The sequence below is a fragment of the Triticum aestivum genome, chromosome 1A, assembly GCF_018294505.1.
Source record: "Triticum aestivum cultivar Chinese Spring chromosome 1A, IWGSC CS RefSeq v2.1, whole genome shotgun sequence".
Lineage (NCBI taxonomy): Eukaryota > Viridiplantae > Streptophyta > Magnoliopsida > Poales > Poaceae > Triticum > Triticum aestivum.
In genome coordinates this window covers 191,584,424-191,603,572 of record NC_057794.1, presented here as the reverse complement: position 1 = coordinate 191,603,572, position 19,149 = coordinate 191,584,424, and positions in this window count along the sequence as shown.

The following is a 19,149-nucleotide window of genomic DNA, read 5'->3' as shown; positions in this document are numbered from 1 at the left end:
TCTCAAAACAATTATCAAGTATCAAACTTATCATAGTATTCAACACACTCATAAGAGAATTTTTATTATTAATCTTGCATACCAAGCATATTAGGATTTTAAGAAAATTACCATGCTATTTAAGACTCTCAAAATAATCTAAGTGAAGCATGCGAGATCAATAGTTTCTATAAAACAAATCCACCACCGTGCTCTAAAAGATATAAGTGAAGCACTAGAGCAAAATTATATAACTCAAAAGATATAAGCGAAGCACATAGAGTATTTTAACAAATTCCAAATCATGTATGGCTCTCTCAAAAGGTGTGTACATCAAGGATGATTGTATTAAACTAATAAGCAAAGACTCAAATCATACAAGATGCTCCAAGCAAAACACATATCATGTGGTAAATAAAAATATAGCTCCAAGTAAAGTTACCGATAGAAGTAGACGAAAGAGGGGATGCCTTCCGGGGCATCCCCAAGCTTTGGCTTTTAGGTGTACTTAGATTATCTTGGGGCTGACATGGGTATCCCCAAGCTTAGGCTCTTGCCACTCCTTGTTCCATAATCCATCAAATCTTTACCCAAAACTTGAAAACTTCACAACACAAAACTTAAAGTAGAAAATCTCGTGAACTCCGTTAGCGAAAGAAGACAAAAGACCACTTCAAGGTACCGTAATGAACTCATTCTTTATTTATATGGGTGTTATACCTACTGTATTACAACTTCTATATGGTTTATAAACTAATTTACTAGCCATAGATTCATCAAAATAAGCAAACAACATACGCAAAACAGAATCTGTCAAAAACAGAACAGTCCGTAGTAATCTGTAGCTAGCGCAAGATCTGGAACCCCAAAAATTATAAAATAAATTTCTAGACGTGAGGAATTTATCTATTAATCATATGCAAAAATAATTAACTAAATATCACTTCCAAATAAAAATGACAGCAGTTCTCGTGAGCACTAAAGTTTCTATTTTTTACAGCAAGCTCAACAAGACTTTCCCCAAGTCTTCCCAACGGTTCTACTTGGCACAAACACTAATTAAACACAAAAAACACAACAAAAACAGAGGCTAAATAATTTATTTATTACTAAGCAGGAGCAAGAAGCAAGGAATAAAAATAAAATTGGGTTGCCTCCCAACAAGTGCTATTGTTTAACGCCCCTAGCTAGGCATAACAAGCAAGAATAGATCTAGGTATTGCCATCTTTGGTAGGAAATCCATAAGTGGCTCTCATAATAGATTCATAAGGTAATTTAATTTTATTTCTAGGAAAGTGTTCCATGCCTTTCCTTAACGGAAATTGGAATCTAATATTTTCTTCCTTCATATCAATAATTGCACCAATCGTTCTAAGGAAAGGTCTACCAACAATAATAGGACATGAAGGATTGCAATCTATGCCAAGAACAATAAAATATACGGGCACATAATTTGTATTTGCAACAATAAGAACATCATTAATTCTTCCCATAGGTTTCTTAATAGTGGAATCCGCACGGTGCAAGTTTAGAGAGCAATCATCAAAATCACGGAAACCTAACAAATCACACAAAGTCTTTGGAATCGTGCAAACACTAGCACCCAAATCACATAAAGCATAGCATTCATGATCTTTAATTTTAATTTTAATAGTTGGTTCCCACTCATCATAAAGTTTTCTAGGGATAGAAACTTCCAATTCAAGTTTTTCTTCATAAGATTGCATCAAGGCATCAATGATATGTTTAGTAAACGCTTTATTTTGACTATAAACATGAGGAGAATTTAGCAAGGATTGCAACAAGGAAATACAATAAATCAAAGAGCAATTTTCATAGTTAAATTCCTTGAAATCCATAATAGTGGGTTTAGCAACATCTAGGGTTTTAATTTCTTCAATCCCACTTTTATCAAATTTAGCATCAAGATCAAAAGATTCAGAATTCTTGGAATGCCTTCTAGGAAAAGGTGGATCATATTCAGTCCCATCATTATCAAGATTCATATTGCAAAACAAAGATTTAATGGGGGACACATCAATAACTTTTAGATCTTCATCATTATTTTCATAGGAACTAGAATAACACAATTTTATAAAGGCATCTTTCTTAGCACGCATCCTAGCGGTTATTTCTTTGCACTCATCAATGGAAATTCTCATGGCTTTGAGAGACTCATTGATATCATGCTTAGGTGGAATAGATCTAAGTTTCAAAGAATCAACATCAAGAGCAATTTTATCAACGTTCCTAGCCAAATCATCAATCTTAAGCAATTTTTCTTCAATCATAGCATTAAAATTCTCATGCGAAGTAATAAATTCTTTAATATTAGAATCAAAATCAGAGGGCATCTTATTATAATTTGCATAAGAATTTTTGTAGGAATTACCATAATTATTAGAGGAATTACTAGGATAAGGCCTAGGATTGAAATTTCCTCTATATGCGTTGTTACCAAAATTGTTCCTACCAACAAAATTCACATCCATAGATTCATTATTATTCTCAATCAAAGTAGACAAGGGCATATCATTAGGATCAGAAGAAACACTCTTATTAGAAAATAATTTCATAAGTTCATCCATCTTTCCACTCAAAACATTAATTTCTTCTATCGCATGCACCTTTTTATTAGTAGATCTTTCAGTATGCCATTGAGAATAATTAACCATAATATTATCTAGGAGTTTAGTAGCTTCTCCTAAAGTGATTTCCATAAAAGTGCCTCCCGCGGCCGAATCCAAAAGATTTCTAGAAGCAAAATTCAATCTGGCATAAATTTTTTGTATAAACATCCACAAATTTAAACCATGAGTAGGGCAATTACGTATCATTAATTTCATTCTCTCCCAAGCTTGTGCAACATGTTCATGATCAAGTTGCTTAAAGTTCATAATATCATTTCTAAGAGAGATGATCTTAGCAGGAGGAAAATACTTAGAGATAAAAGAATCTTTGCACTTGTTCCATCAATCAATACTATTTTTAGGCAAAGACGAAAACCAAGCTTTAGCACGATCTCCAAGCGAAAAAGGAAATAACTTCAATTTAACAATATCATTATCCACATCTTTGTTCTTTTGCATGTCACATAAATCAACGAAGCTATTTAGATGGGTAGCGGCATCTTCACTAGGAAGGCCAGAGAACGGATCTTTCATGACAAGATTCAGCAAAGCAGTATTAATTTCACAAGATTCAACATCGGTAAGAGGAGAAATCGGAGTGCTAACAAAATCATTGTTGTTGCTATTGGTGAAGTCACACAATTTAGTATTATCTTGAGCCATCGCGACAAACAAGCAAACTAACACACAAGCAAACAAAAAGCAAGCAGACAAAAAGAGCAAATAGAGAAAAAGAGGGAGGATAGAGAGAGAGGGCAAATAAAACGGCAAGGGTGAATTGGGGGGAGAGGTAAACGAGAGGCAAATGGAAAATAATGTAATGCGGGAGATTAGGGTATGTGATGGGTACTTGGTATGTTGAATTTTGCGTAGACCTCCCCGGCAACGACGCCAGAAATCCTTCTTGCTACCTCTTTTAGCAATGCGTTGGTTTCCCCGAAGAGGAAGGGATGATGCAGCAAAGTAGCGTAAGTATTTCCCTCAGTTTTTGAGAACCAAGGTATCAATCCAGTAGGAGGCTACATGCAAGTCCCTTGTACATGCATAAAACAAATAAATCCTCGCAACCAACGCAAATAGGGGTTGTCAATCCCTATAGGGCCACTTACGAGAGTGAGATCTGATAGATATGATAAGATAATATTTTTGGTATTTTTATGATAAAGATGAAAAGTAAAATAAAGGCAAAATAAATAGCAAAGTAAATAACTAAGTAGTAGGATATTAATACGATAAAGATAGACCCGGGGGCCATAGGTTTCACTAGTGGCTTCTCTCGAGAGCATAAGTATTCTACGGTGGGTGAACAAATTACTGTTGAGCAATTGACAGAATTGAGCATAGTTATGAGAATATCTAGGTATGATCATGTATATAGGCATCACGTCCGAGACAAGTAGACCAACTCCTGCCTACATCTACTACTATTCCTCCACTCATCGACCGCTATCCAGCATGCATCTAGAGTATTAAGTTAAAAACAGAGTAACGCCTTAAGCAAGATGACATGATGTAGAGGGATAGACTCATGCAATATGAAGAAAACCCCATCTTGTTATCCTCGATGGCAACAATACAATACGTGCCTTGCTGCCCTTACTGTCACCGGGAAAGGACACCGCCAGATTGAACCCAAAGCTAAGCACTTCTCCCATTGCAAGAAAGATCAATCTAGTAGGACAAACCAAACTGATAATTCAAAGAGATTTGCAAAGATAACCAATCATACATAAAAGAATTCAGAGAAGATTCAAATATTATTCATATATAGACTTGATCATAAACCCACAATTAATCGGTCTCAACAAACACACCGCAAAAAGAAGATTACATCGAATAGATCTCCACAAGAGAGGGGGAGAATATTGTATTGAGATCCAAAAAGAGAGAAGAAGCCATCCAGCTACTAACTATGGACCTGTAGGTCTGAAGTAAACTACTCACACTTCATCGGAGAGGCTATGGTGTTGATGTAGAAGCCCTCCGTGATCGATGCCCCCTCCGGCGGAGCTCCGGAATAGGCCCCAAGATGGGATCTCGTGGATACAGAAAGTTACGGCGTTGGAATTAGGGTTTTGGCTCCGTATCTGATCGTTTGGGGGTACGTGGGTATATATAGGAGGAAGAAGTACATCGGTGGAGCAAGAGGGGGCCCACGAGGGTGGAGGGCGCGCCTGGGGGGGGGGGGGCAGGCGCGCCCCCCTACCTCGTGGCCTCCTGTTGATTGGCTTGACATATGGTCCAAGTCTCCTGAGTTGTATTCGGTGAGAAAATCACGTTCCCGAAGGTTTCATTCCGTTTGGAATCCGTTTGATATTCCTTTTCTTCGAAACCCTAAAACAGGCAAAAACACAGCAATTCTGGGCTGGGCCTCCGGTTAATAGGTTAGTCCCAAAAATAATATAAAAGTGTAAAACAAAGCCCATTAACATCCAAAACAGATAATATAATAGCATGGAACAATCAAAAATTATAGATACGTTGGAGACGTATCAATTTGCCTCATAGACGACCTCGTACGCCGCACTGGAGCTGGTCCACCGTCGTTGTCATACACGGAGCCTCTTCCTCGGCATCGTCTTCCACGGTCTCGGATCTGCTTCCCGGAAGCCGACGCCAAGCGCAGAAGTACCACCATCGTGGACAATGAACTGACTCCCGTTGCCGACCATGACTCACAGAGGCCGCCGCGACCATCGTTCTCCTCCTCGATTGGTAATCTGTGTATTGAATCACTTAGCAGTACATGTGCAGTTCCAATTTTGTTCATACCTACCCTTCAAATTCCCTGGGTGTTATTGTTCCCATAAAAGTAATTGGTTATAGCCTCCATTGTCCAACAGAATATCAGCTTGTAATTGTGCGTCGCTCCTGTATCGCGCTGTGCTTGGGTAGGTTTTTCATCTGCAGTTAGTAGTGTGGCAAATGATGGAAAGGTTTTTAGAACTAGCAAGATGCCCATGCATTGCACGCATCAAGATGCATTTGTATGAGTAGTTTATCTTGTGGGAGAAAAGGATGAACGAGGGAAGGCCTTATTTGCAAATCTGGAGAGGGGTATGGTTATCTTTTTGCAAAATTCCCATTTGTTTCCTTCCTATCTGTCAGATATAAATCGGACGACCTATATTGCAAGAAAAAAAGTATAGAGAAAAAAGTAGACAGTAAAGGAAGTAGAGATAAATATTAAATATAAAATAAATATAACAATAGAGAAGAGAGTAGAGATAGCATGTTGAGATTTAGAGCGCCGCGCATTGCGATTCTGTTGGAGATGCTCTAACATGACAGACGAGTGCTTTAATGTTGCCCACAAGATGCGCGACTATTACTACTAGTATATTTTTCTTGCCATGTTGTGATTTTAAAACCATGAGTGCGAACATGCAGAGGAGCAATGAAGACCAAACACGGGATATTCGAGACATCTTCAAGGAGCGTGGCAAGTTAAAGAGGAGCTGCACCAAACCTGTAAAACGAGCTTTGGTAAGTAACACCCTTTCAATTTCTTTCGTGTAGCCTCATGTTCTTTGATGTGTATATGTTGTAGTTTCTGTTTCTCTTAAGCGTGGTGTTCTTCGATGTGTAATAAGAAGAGTCTTAATTGTCCTAATGCTTTTGTTTTTAGCTTGATGTAGGAAGTGGGTGTTCTCACCTTGTAGTCTGTTTTTTCCTTTTGAATTCACTTCTCCGAGTTCTGTTTATCTGGCTTCTACTAAATGGATCTAGGTTGCTCGGAGTATTGATCTAAAAAGAAGTAACTTCATGTCAAGATGCAGTTCCTGCGAGGAGGGAAGTATGGTCAACCTCGAGATCATGTTTCCAAAATGAGGCTGGATTACACACAAGGTGCCAGTTCCCTAATGATGCTGGATTAGACACAAGGTGCAAATTCCCAGATGATGCTGGATTACACACAAGCCAAGTGGAGTCGTCAGCTATTCGTGTCCTCGTGGCATTAGTAAAGGCTGAAAGAAAGCGTGCAGCAGCCCTTGAGAATGTAGCTGAGTTCCTGAAGAAGCGAAAAGAGCAATCAGATGCTCTCTTCACCCAAGGCAAAGAAGAGATGGAAGAAGCCAGAAATAAGCTAGCAGAGGCAGAGCAGGCTAGGCGTCTCTTGCTATCTAAAACTATTGTCAATACAAAATTTCCTTCATAATAGCTAGGTTCAAATGTTTATCCAGTCAGCATGCCTGTTGTGATGTCCGTGCATCTACTACTGTGGCACAAAATGTTTTTTTCCGGGTCATGTAATAACAGAAATTACTTTCCAAACAATAACAGACGAAGCATTGGGCATGGTATAGTTCACGCGCAAGCCCGACATTCCAAGTTCAACTTCCACATCAAACTCATGTTCACAGATATCTGCACATTCATACATAATGTCCACAACCATGATTCACTTCAAAGCCTAAAACATGTGAGGAGAGTTATAAATAAAGAAAATCCTCTACGAGTTCCTGCTACCAATGCGAGCACAACAAGTCAAGACCATGCGTAAATTAATTATATTTTAGTCATTTTTGTGTTCTAAAATGCCTGCCAGCTCGCGGAAGGACGTGTTGCCGGCACACGCGCGGATTCAATGAAGGCAGGCGGGGCAGTCTTAAGCTGGTCGCATGCGGCGAGGAGGCGTGCTCAGTCGGGCCTACAGCGAGTGCGGCCCTCTTGGCCGGCGCGTCGGTTCAATGCTTGCGCTATGAGAGGTCGCGTCCGTGTCAGAGCAATCACTCCCTCCAGTCCTCTTTTGTTTGGGTATAAAAAAATCTCGTTTTCCATTCACATTTTACAAGTAAAATTCGTAGACAAACTTTGACCCAAAGTACGATGGGGACTAGTAAACCAGAATGGAGGTAGTAGTTTTTTTAATCAAAGAAGGGTTTCCCCTTCTGATTTTCATTACTGAAAACTAGCATCTAAATCTAAACCATAGTATTTGCCATAGAACTACCAGGTTCAACATCTCGCAACATAAACCCATACAACCTCCATCGCAAAAAAACCATACAACCATACGCCAAGGAGGTACATAGTACTATGAATTCCATTTTCGCTCCATACCAATCGTTCTAAAAACTACTTACTACTTATAACGCGCCATTGAAAATCGGAACTCTTAACCCCGCTAAAAACGATATTTTAAATGTGGCTACTCGATCTGTGGCAACTGGCGATCCACCGCGCTCCAAGTCGTTCACCTGTGGTCCCGACCATCAACTCCTATGGATCAAATTATCACACGAGCTGACTATTCATACAAAGGTGCTCCACCACATACCCGGTACCCGCGAATGCAGCAATTGTGCACCTAGGGTTTTAGGGTTTATTTGTTAACGTCACCTTTACGAAACACTCATGTGTGCGAGACAGCGAGAGGCCGATTGCGTGTGTGCGCCTCTTCTCTTCGTATATGTACTCCATCGTTTGTCTGGTGTCCAAAAAATTATAATAAGTATTAGCAATGTGCCAATGCGTTGCCACACGATCAAAGTAGATTAATACATATTCACCGATTTGATAGAAAAAAGTCATGTTTTGAAATACATATATCACTAAAAATATGTTATGTTTCACTCAAAATATATTCCTTTGGTGGTTTTGATGAGATAAGGGAGGAATGTTATTGGTTTCAAGATTCGAGAAGTGGTATATGTCTAATTTCTACTCTTACTAGCAAGATGCCCGTGCGTTGCACGGAACATCAAGATCTTGTGGGAGAAAAGGATGAACGAGGGAAGGCCTTATCTGCAAATGTGGTGAAGAGTGCGGGTAAATTGCCATATTTTCCTTCCTATCCGTCAGATATAAATCGGACGACCTACATTGCAGGATGGCAGGCCCACCATCATCACCAACTCTATTTTTTATCCCTACTCTTATAAAAAGCATTGTCGGTGATGATCGTGTGCCTGCCATCCTGCAATATAGGCCGTCTGATCTATATCTGACGGATAGGAAGGAAACTATGGCAATTTTGCAAAAAGATACCCACACCCCTCTCCACATTTGCAAATAAGGCCTTCCCTCGTTCATCCTTTTCCCCCACAAGATAAACTACTCATACAAATGCATCTTGATGTTCCGTGCAACGCATGGGCATCTTGCTAGTTGTTGCAAAAAGCCCATGTGTGTGTGAGAGAGATGGAGAGTGGAGGAGGACGGAGTGCATGCGTGAAGAAGACACAGGGAGTGTGTGTGCGATAGGTATCAGCTTAAAATGTGGCGATAGTGTGTGTGTGCACGATCGAGAGGGCGTGTCTCAAGAAGGGAAGAAAAATCTACATAGATACAAGGAGTGGGAGAGAGACATGTATGCGATGGTGGAAGCACGAGTGTGCGGGTGTATAAACCTATCTAGAGGCTAGCTAGTCGATAAATGTTTGTGGGAGAAATACGAGTCGGGGTGCGAAAGCGAGAGTTTTGTGTGTGAGAGAGAGAGACGATAGTCGGGAAGGGGAGTGGAAGCAGGAGTTGTGTGTGTGTGTGTCTGTGTGAGAGAGAGGAGACGGTAGTCGGGGTTGTCTGATCGGTAAACAAATGAATAATGTCAGTCTGGGATGGAGACGAAAAGGAGACCGCAACAAATGTTGTGTCTACAGGAGAGAGAGAGAGAGAGTAATTTTAGTGGTATGAGTCATATGTAGAGACATATAGGGTGTGTGAGAGAATCCCATAGAGAGAAAGACAAAGTGAAAGACAAGTGGAGACTGTGTGTGTGGCGGTGAAAAAGAAAGCTTAGGTACCGAGTGATACCAGAGAACAGTAGAGACGTGAGAGATAATGAAAACCGTGTAATGTATAATGATAGGGAGAGTGTGACACTTCTCAAGGGAGACGTCGAGAGACCATGTTTGCGAGGATAGGAGAAACATGAAGTGAGCGTGCGGGTGAGCTGGAGAAAAGAGAGTGATAGCTACCTGAAGGAGCATGCATGCGAGAGAGATGGGCGTGAAAGGAGTGAACAAAAAAGGGATTCAAATATTTGAATTCGAGATGATGATACATGTAATCCATACTCGAACCAAAATTGATCTATCAAACATGCATACTCATATGAATTCACGCACATCTATGTTATTTAATATGTAGATATTACTGATCCATACATTTTAGTAGAACATAATTTGGTTAAATTTTTTCGAATTCAACCTTAAGATTTCGAGATCGTTGTATTTGTAAATCATATTATACATATAAAGGAGCAGAATTCTTTGTTGTGCTTTTGAAAGTATATATAAAAAATGATGTATATAGAATGTAATTCCAATTGAAAATGGATCCCGCCTGAAAAAAATAGAATACAAACGGGATTCGAATTGAGTTGGCACGGTAAACGTGCACTCTGCAAAATTTGAACGAAGCGGGGAAAGTCGCAGTAACCGCCCAAAACCAAAATCTGCGAGATGGAAATCACTACTGCCTATCCCTGCCACGCAAAGCCTATCTACTAGATTTCTATAGGTTTCGATAGGGGTAGGTTTGTAATATCACCCAAACGTGACGTAACCGCCTCTCACCCGGATTCATACACGGTGGGCGCCAAAACACAGTATGTCCTCGGCCGAAATCGACTCCCTCCCCGATTCATATTCATACACGGTGGGCGCCAAAAACAAACTCTCGTCGGCAAATATTTGGTGTATGCGAGATTACCGTCCTATCCCCAACTAACTAATGTTGTTGTGATGTAGTAGAAATTTGAAACGGGGGCTAAGTTTGTAAATTTCCTTGCATTTGAGACAAGCGCGCCCTGAATACATGGTTCCCCCCTTCCTCACTACCTCCCTTTTCCCCATTCGTACTCCGTGGGCGCCAAAACACCCTCTCCACCCCACCCTCCTCCGTCCGCCGCCGTCCACCACCCCATCCACCGTCGTCCTCCTCCACCATGCTGGAGCTGATACCCCGACGCCACTGTCCATTACAAGAGATCGACCTCTCTCATCCACGGCTTCGGACCGGGATCCTTGCATCCCGTCCTCTCGCTTCATCCCCGTCGTCGTCCACCTTGTCGGCGCTGCTCCTACGACCGTCTCGTCCACTGCGCCCCGCCGCCACCGTCTACCCTCCTAGATCTGCTTCCACGCCACCGACAGGCATCGCTACCGCAACACCGTCAAATTCTCAGCAGATACGTACATGGCGCCGCACCAGAGGCGGTACTCTTTCGTATCTGCTCAACTTATTTATCGCAGCAAGAAAATAGATCGCCACTGGTTTACTCTGATTTCTTGTCTTGGTTGCGAAGTTGCCTTTGTCTGGTTTTCACCTTCAGATCCGCCATGGCACGCTCAACACTATAGTCCCAATGCTTATGGTTTTCCCCTTTTATATTCCACACTAGTTAAATCACAGTAGACTAAATTTCAAAATTGGGTCAGTCGATTTTTCAGAGCTCGCCGGAGTTCGCCGGTGCGATCGAAGGGGCTCGGGTGGTTGTGGGGCCTCGCCGAACGAAGAAAACTCGACGCGGGTGGGGGTTGGGGCGGGGGTGGGGGTGGGGTGGCGGAGGAACACAGGCGGTGGGGGCCGGTGGTCCGGCCGGCGGCCCGTGCGGTGTTCTGTATGGGAAGAATCAGAGACGAGGAAGAAGAAGGGTTAGGAGACATAGGATCTTCATCCAACCGCCTGAAATGGTCGAGAGACAGCTGGGAGTTGCATTCTTAATGCGCTCTGGTTCATCATGTGTGGGCACTGCGCAACCAACATTTTATTATCCAAAATCTGCTTGCTCTTCTTTACCATGTTCCTCTTCCGTTCTTCTTTAATATGTACTCTCTCCGTTCCTAAATACAAGTCTTTGTATAGATTCCACCATGGACTACATATGGAGCAAAATGAGTGAATCTACACTCTAAAATGTATCTGGATACATCTGTATGTGATCCATAGTGGAAATCTCTACCAAGACTTATATTTTGGAACGGAGGGAGTATGATAGTAGTACAGTATGTTCCTTGTACTGAAGATGAGCAGGGACATTTGCAGTGTAGAGGTCTATACGGTCGGTTGTGATGGACACTTTGAGCCTCTTTGATTCGTAGGATCTTGTAAACATAGGAATAGGATTTGTAGTGGCCTGCCCACTTGAATCCTATAAGAATAGCAAGGAAATGCGGGGAGCTGTGTCGCCTTTGAGAGTTACACTGATATTAACAGTACCGCACCTTCACTTGAAGAGAGCTGGTATCCGAAGCCTTTCTAGCCGTACCGGCAATACTAGCACATATATTCCAGCAAGTTCCACTTTGCTGATTTTACTCTGATGCTTAAGGTTTTCCCGTTATATCTACACTATGATCTGTGTAGCTGCTTTGTGTCGCACTAGCAGCAGTCCACTCTTGAAGCTAAACACTGCAATGACTTACAAAATTGGCACCAAGGCATTGAGTGCCATTCTGGATGCAATGAAACTCATACGCTCCCCACCTGTTGATTCTTGTTCAGAATATGATCCTAATGACTATTCTAACCTCGAGGAGTCAAAGGCAGATGGCCTGTCCTGTTCACCCATCAAGGTGCCTGTTCTAATTTGGCAATGTTTTATTGATTGCGGGTATCTTGCATATGTTGTCTTGCATTTCTTCTACTTTGTTGCACCGCCATCTGCTTAGTTTACTCATCATATATGTCGAGATGCCATGCCCATCCATTATCAATACATATTCCATCTGTCATCATACCATGTTTTTCCACTCAAATGCTGTTCTTGTGCATCAGACATCAAAAAGGAAGAGGGTGATTGCCGAACCTGAAGGAGCACCAGCAAAGTCCTTGAAAAACATGGTGGTGCCGGAGAAATCAGACAACACCCCACTTATATTGGTTGTACAACCAGTGACACAAAACGTAGGACCGACTCCAGCAGACTGTACCCATACTTCACTGGCCACACCACTAGCCCCACCACACAGGACCTGCACTCCAGCAAAAGGTATACCGATTTCATTTGCCATAGCACCAGCTGTACCATAGAAAAATCCCACTCCAGCAAAAAGTACAGCAAGTCCACCGGCCGAAGACCTATCCCAACTGCAGAGACGGCCAATTCCTGCAGATTGGAACCCCATTCCATTTATTCCCAGTTTAAAAGACAATGCTTTCAATGTTGTTAGGGACTACGTGCATATATTCCCATCATGGGAAGATTATTGTGAAGACAAACACCATTTTCACATCTTCCTGTCCAACTTACGTGTAAGTGCTATTATTCATGGTTATTATTTTCCTGTTTTCTGCTGATTGAACACATCAATGATTTACATTACATTGTTGTAACTAGGCGAGGGTCAATCTGGATAGTCATGACGAGCAAAGCTTGCTTGTGCTTTTCAAGGAAGCATTGCGGCAGTATCGGTGTTACCTGAGGAAATCACACTTTGATGGCAAGTATATAAATGAATTTCCAGTGAAGTCTCCTGTGCTAAATTTAGAAGACATTGAATGGAAAAACCTTGTTAATGCACTGGTCTCGTTCCAGGATGAGGTACTGTCTATGAAATCACATGACAATTTGAACTTCTACTTTTCCGCATGTGCCTTACGGATCTTTTTTGCAGGAAATCTGCTCGAAGAAGAATTCCGGTTTGACAAGAACGACATGATATCGCAAATATGCTGCCCGCTGCTTTGCTCTTGTTAGTACCTGTTGTCCTGTATCACTGTACTTGCATACATACCTGGTTCATTATGTGACAGCAGTATGCATGATAGCTTGCTTATCAATTGTTCGCTCCAAATTATCTGATCTGTATGAATGGTTACATTAGTGTAGAATATATCCAATGCCAATGTTTTTTTAGCTCTGCATTGTTCTTGTAAGTACATGTTGTCCTTTATCAGTGTACTTATAATGACAGGTAGTTGTTCATGTACCATCACTCTGCAGCTTATTTTCCTTTGCCCTCCATTTTCTACACATCAGATCTATATTTACTCTTACCATAAGGTTGGTACTGAAGAAGTTTAGTTGTGCATTGCTCTTGGCTGTACCTTTTGCCTGTATCGCTGCACTTACATTTATAGCTACTTGGTTATGTAGCATCACTCTTCATCTTATCTTAAATATTCTCCATTTTTTCGTATATTATCACATCTATATTTACTCTTAACAAAATGTAGAATAAAGGCAATGCTTTTGAAGAAGATTCTGTGGTAAACTTCTTGAATTCCCCCCCCCATCAGCATGGACAAGGCCTTTATAGAGCCTGTCTTCACCAATAATGTAAGTTTATCCATCTCAAGCCTTCAAACTTTGTTGTATATATTTGGTTAGGCATGACTGCAACAGCTGTTTATTTTTGGTGTTTGCATCAAATTGCTTGTTTAAAGTTTATTATGTAGTTCATAAACAAAAGTTTGTCCTTTCTCAATTTAAGTTTTCAGTTGTACAACCAAGTTCCTTCTTCATACCATGTAAATTAAACTATACAGAGCAAGTGATCTTCTTTTGCACTGCATGTATGCTTCTGTTCTTCATCCGTAATCCAGTGGTGTGGTGAACCTACCCACTACAACACAATGTCATATTCTGCAATGTCTTAACTATGAACAATGTCATATCATTCTACTATTATTTAAACCGTCTCTTTATTTGCCAATCTGAAATGGTATAAATTGACAGCACACTAACCATTGATACTTATGAGTTCTTGATCTGTAATCCAGTGGTGTCGTGAAGCTGCCAACTCCTTCACAATGTCATTTCCTGCCATGTCTTGACCTGAACAATACCATATTGCATTAATGCAATTTTAATCTGTGTCACTTTATTCGTCAATAAGAAATGTGATGAATTGTCAGCACTGATACTTTTATGTGCAAAACCTGTCATCTGTCTGCTTGTTTATCTTTCAGAGTGAGGAAGATATAAGTGTTGAACAAGCGCAGTCTCATCATCTTTCTCAGCTGCTTGCGCTGCAGCTCCCTAGCAGGGCTAACCTTTCTTGAACTCTATTGAAGTGCTGTCGGTTTTGTATATTATTTTGTCGGCGTGTTTATTTGCACTGGTGGCGATCTTTGATGCCCCGTGTATGTAATCTGCTATCTGCTTGTGCTTTATTATCATAGTGGCGAACTTTGATGCCCAATGGATGTAATATGCCGTAATTTATTTATTGTATAGTCTAGATTTTTTCTTATTCACGATGTTGTAGTTATTTTACTATATATATATATATCCTTTCTTTGCAGTAAACCGGCCAAACCGTAAAATTACGGTACATAATCGGGCCGTCATGCAATCACGATGTAGGTTGGGCCTGAAATGTGCCGAACAGCTCACGGGCCGGCAGCAGCCCGCAATGAACGCTGGCCCATGATTGTGCGAATCAAATCACGGGCTTTTAACTGGCCAAAATTGTCTCGGTCCTTGTTTGGCCCAATCAGGACGGACCTCAAGTCCTTTCCTTTCTCTAATGCTAATACCGCGGCTTGTCATGATTGCTGTCAAAGATGAAGGACTGAATTTGACTATGGATTCTGATAACTCGAGAAGTTTTTATTTGGTTATGATCCAAAAAGAAAAAAGAAAGGTATAACAAGCTATCGTATGCGAGCAGGCCGGATGCAAACCGTCCCGTAGTTAGGCCCAACTATATGACGGGCTTTTAACAGGCCGAAAATAATATAGGGCCGAAATGTTAAATGGCCCCTTAACAGGCCAAAACTAATACCAGGCCGAATTACTAAGTGGGCCTTTAGCAAGTGGGCCCAAAAGCATAGTGTCCAGTTGACGAGCCAAATCTGACATGGGCCCTAATTGAGCCCAAATCCTCTTAAAGGGCCGGACCTGATCTGGGCCGTAATTTGGCCCAGAACGTGGTAGGCTTTTAATGGGCTGGATCTCATATGGGCACTATTAGGCCCGGAGCGTGGCATGCCATTAATGGACCGGATCAAATATGGGCCGACATTTGGCCCAAAACATGGCAGCCAGTTAATGGGCCGGCCTACTAGGGTCCTCAAAATCTTGTGGGCCTACAGCTAGGCCGGCCCATTAATGTCGGCGAAATCTCGTGGGCCTTTAGCTGGGCCGGCCCATTATGGCACACAAAAATCTTGTGGCCCTTTACCTGGGCCGACCCATTATGGCCCGCAAAATCTTGTGGGAATTTAGCTGGGCCAGCCCATTATGGTCCACAAAATCTCGTGGGCCTTTAGCTGGGCCGGCCCATTATGGTCCGCAAAATCTGGTGGGCCTTCAGTTGGGCTGGCCCATTTAAACTTAATGGGTCGGACCACGTGTCAACATATCATAGGCGCGTCTCGCCCATTGGATGAGTGACACCTATGCCAACGCGGACCTGACACGTGTCTCCTCCAGCCAATGATGATTTTACACGTGGAAAATCCCCATTGGTTGGGGCTGTTAACGGGTTATCGGATCCAAAATCCGACCCGATAGCTTAACGGCGTTCCGTTACGGTGGATGCCACGTGTCGGTCACCCTTGACAAAAGCACTTCTATGACGCACGATTTATCGTCATGGAAGTGGACACTTCCGTGATGATAATTTTGGTAATGTCATGGAACACTTCTACGACAACATAGGTATGACTATCTTGATTCTGTCATAAATTTGTCATGGATGTACATGCATGACAAAAAACACAACCTACTGTGACAAACACGTATCATCACGGAAGTGTATTTTTTGTAGTGATAGTTAGAGGAACATGTATAAGTTATGAAGAAATTAGTAGCAGTAAAACGGAACGGTCATTATGCTAAGCTAATGGATGGGTCTTGTCCATCACATCATTCTCTAATGATGTGATCCCATTCATCAAATGAAAACACATGTCCATTGCTAGGAAACTTAACCATCTTTGATTAACGAGCTAGTCAAGTAGAGGCATAATAGGGACACTCTGTTTGTCTATGTATTCACACATGTACTAAGTTTCCAGTTAATACAATTCTAGCTTGAATAATAAACATTTATCATGATATAAGGAAATATAAAATAACAACTTTATTATTGCCTCTAGGGCATATTTCCTTCAGTCTCCCACTTGCAGTAGAGTCAATAATCTAGTTCACATCATCATGTGATTTAACACCAATAGTTCACATCTTTATGTGATTAGTTCACATCTCCATGTGACTAACACCCAAAGGGTTTACTAGAGTCAATAATCTAGTTCACATCGCTATGTGATTAACACCCAAAGAGTGATCATGTTTTGCTTGTGAGAGAAATTTAGTCAACGGATCTGCCACATTCAGAGCCGTATGTATTTGGCAAATTTTCTATGTCTACAATGCTTTGCATGCAACTACTCTAGCTAATTGCTCCCACTTTCGATATGTATCCAGATCGAGACTTAGAGTCATCCAGATCGATGTCAAAGCTTGCATCGACGTAACTCTTTATGACGAACTCTTTGTCACCTCCATAACCGAGAAACATTTCCTTATTCCACTAAAGATATTTTTGACCGATCTCCAGTGATCCACTCCTGGATCACTATTGTACCCTCTTGCCAAACTTATGGTGAGGTACACAATAGGTCTGGTACATAGCATAGCATACTTTATAGAACCTATGACTGTGGCATAGGGAATGACTTTTCATTCTCTTTCTATTTTCTGCCGTTGTCGGGTTTTGAGTCTTTACTCAACTTCACACCTTGCAACACAGGCAAGAACACCTTCTTTGACTTTTCCATTTTGAACTACTTCAAAATCTTTTCAAGGTATGTACTCATTGAAAATATATCAAGCGTCTTGATCTATCTCTATAGATCTTGATGCTCAATATGTAAGTAGCTTCATCGAGGTATTTCTTTGAAAAACCCTTTTCAAACACTCCTTTATGCTTTCCAGAAAATTCTACATTATTTTCGATCCACAATATGGCATTCACATATACTTATCAGAAATGTTGTAGTGCTCCCACTCACTTTCTTGTAAATACAAGCTTCACCGCAAGTCTGTAAAAAACCATATGCTTTGATCACTTTATCAAAGTATATATTCCAACTCCGAGATGCTTGCACCAGTCCATAGATAGATCGCTGGAGCTTGCACACTTTGTTAACACCTTTAGGATTGACAAAACTTCTTGTTGCATCATATACAACTCTTCTTTAAGAAATCCATTAAGGAATCTAGTTTTGACATCCATTTGCCAGATTTCATAAAATGTGGCAATTGCTAACACGATTCGGACAGACTTAAGCATCGCCGCGAGTGAGAAAATCTCATCGTAGTCAACATCTTGAACTTGTCAAAAACCTTTTGTGACAATTCGAGCTTTGTAGATAGTAACACTACTATCAATGTACGTCTTCCTCTTGAAAATTCATTTATTCTTAATGGCTCACCGATCAACGGGCGAGTCAATCAAAGTCCATACTTTGTTCTAATACATGGATCTCATCTCAGATTTCATGGCTTCAAGCCATTTTGTGGAATCTGGGCTCATCATCGCTTCCACATAGTTCGTAGGTTCATCATGGTCAAGTAACATGACCTCCAGAACAGGATTACCGTACCACTCTGGTGCGGAACATATTTTGGTTGACCTACGAGGTTCGGTAGTAACTTGATCTGAAGTTTCATTATCATCATCATTAACTTCCTTGCTAATTGTTGTAGGAATCACTAGAACTGATTTCTGTGATGAACTACTTTCCAATTCGGGAGAAGGTACGATTACCTCATCAAGTTTGACATTCCTCCCAATCACTTCTTTAGAGAGAAATTTCTTCTCTAGAAAGGATCCATTCTTAGCAACGAATATCTTGCCTTCAGATCTGTGATAGAAGGTGTACCCAATAGTTTCCTTTGGGTATCCTATGAAGTCACATTTCTCTGATTTGGGTTCGAGCTTATCAGGTTGAAACTTTTTCACATAAGCATCATAGCCCCATACTTTAAGAAATGACAGCTTAGGTTTCTTGCTAAACCACAGTTCATATGGTGTCGTCTCAACAGATTTAGATGGTGCCCTATTTAACGTGAATGCAGCTATCTCTAATGCATAACCCCAAAATGATAGTGATAAATCGGTAAGAGACATCATATATTGCACCATATGTAATAAAGTACGGTTATGACGTTTGGACACACCATTACGCTGTGGTGTTCCAGGTGGCGTGAGTTGCGAAACTATTCCACATTGTTTCAAATGAAGACCAAACTCGTAACTCAAATATTCTCCTCCATGATCAGATCGCAGAAACTTTATTTTCTTGTTACGATGATTTTCCACTTCACTATGAAATTCTTTGAACTTTTCAAATGTTTTAGGCTGATGTTTCATCAAGTAGATATACCCATATCTTCTCAAATCATCTGTGAAGATCAGAAAATAATGATACCAGCCGTGAGCCTCAACACTCATCAGATTGCATACATCAGTATGTATTATTTCCAGTAAGTCAGTTGCTTGCTCCATTGTTCCGGAGAACGGAGTTTTAGTCATCTTGCCCACGAGGCATGGTTCGCAAGCATCAAATGATTCATAATCAAGTGATTCCAAAAGCCCATCAGCATGGAGTTTCTTATGCGCTTTACACCAATATGAC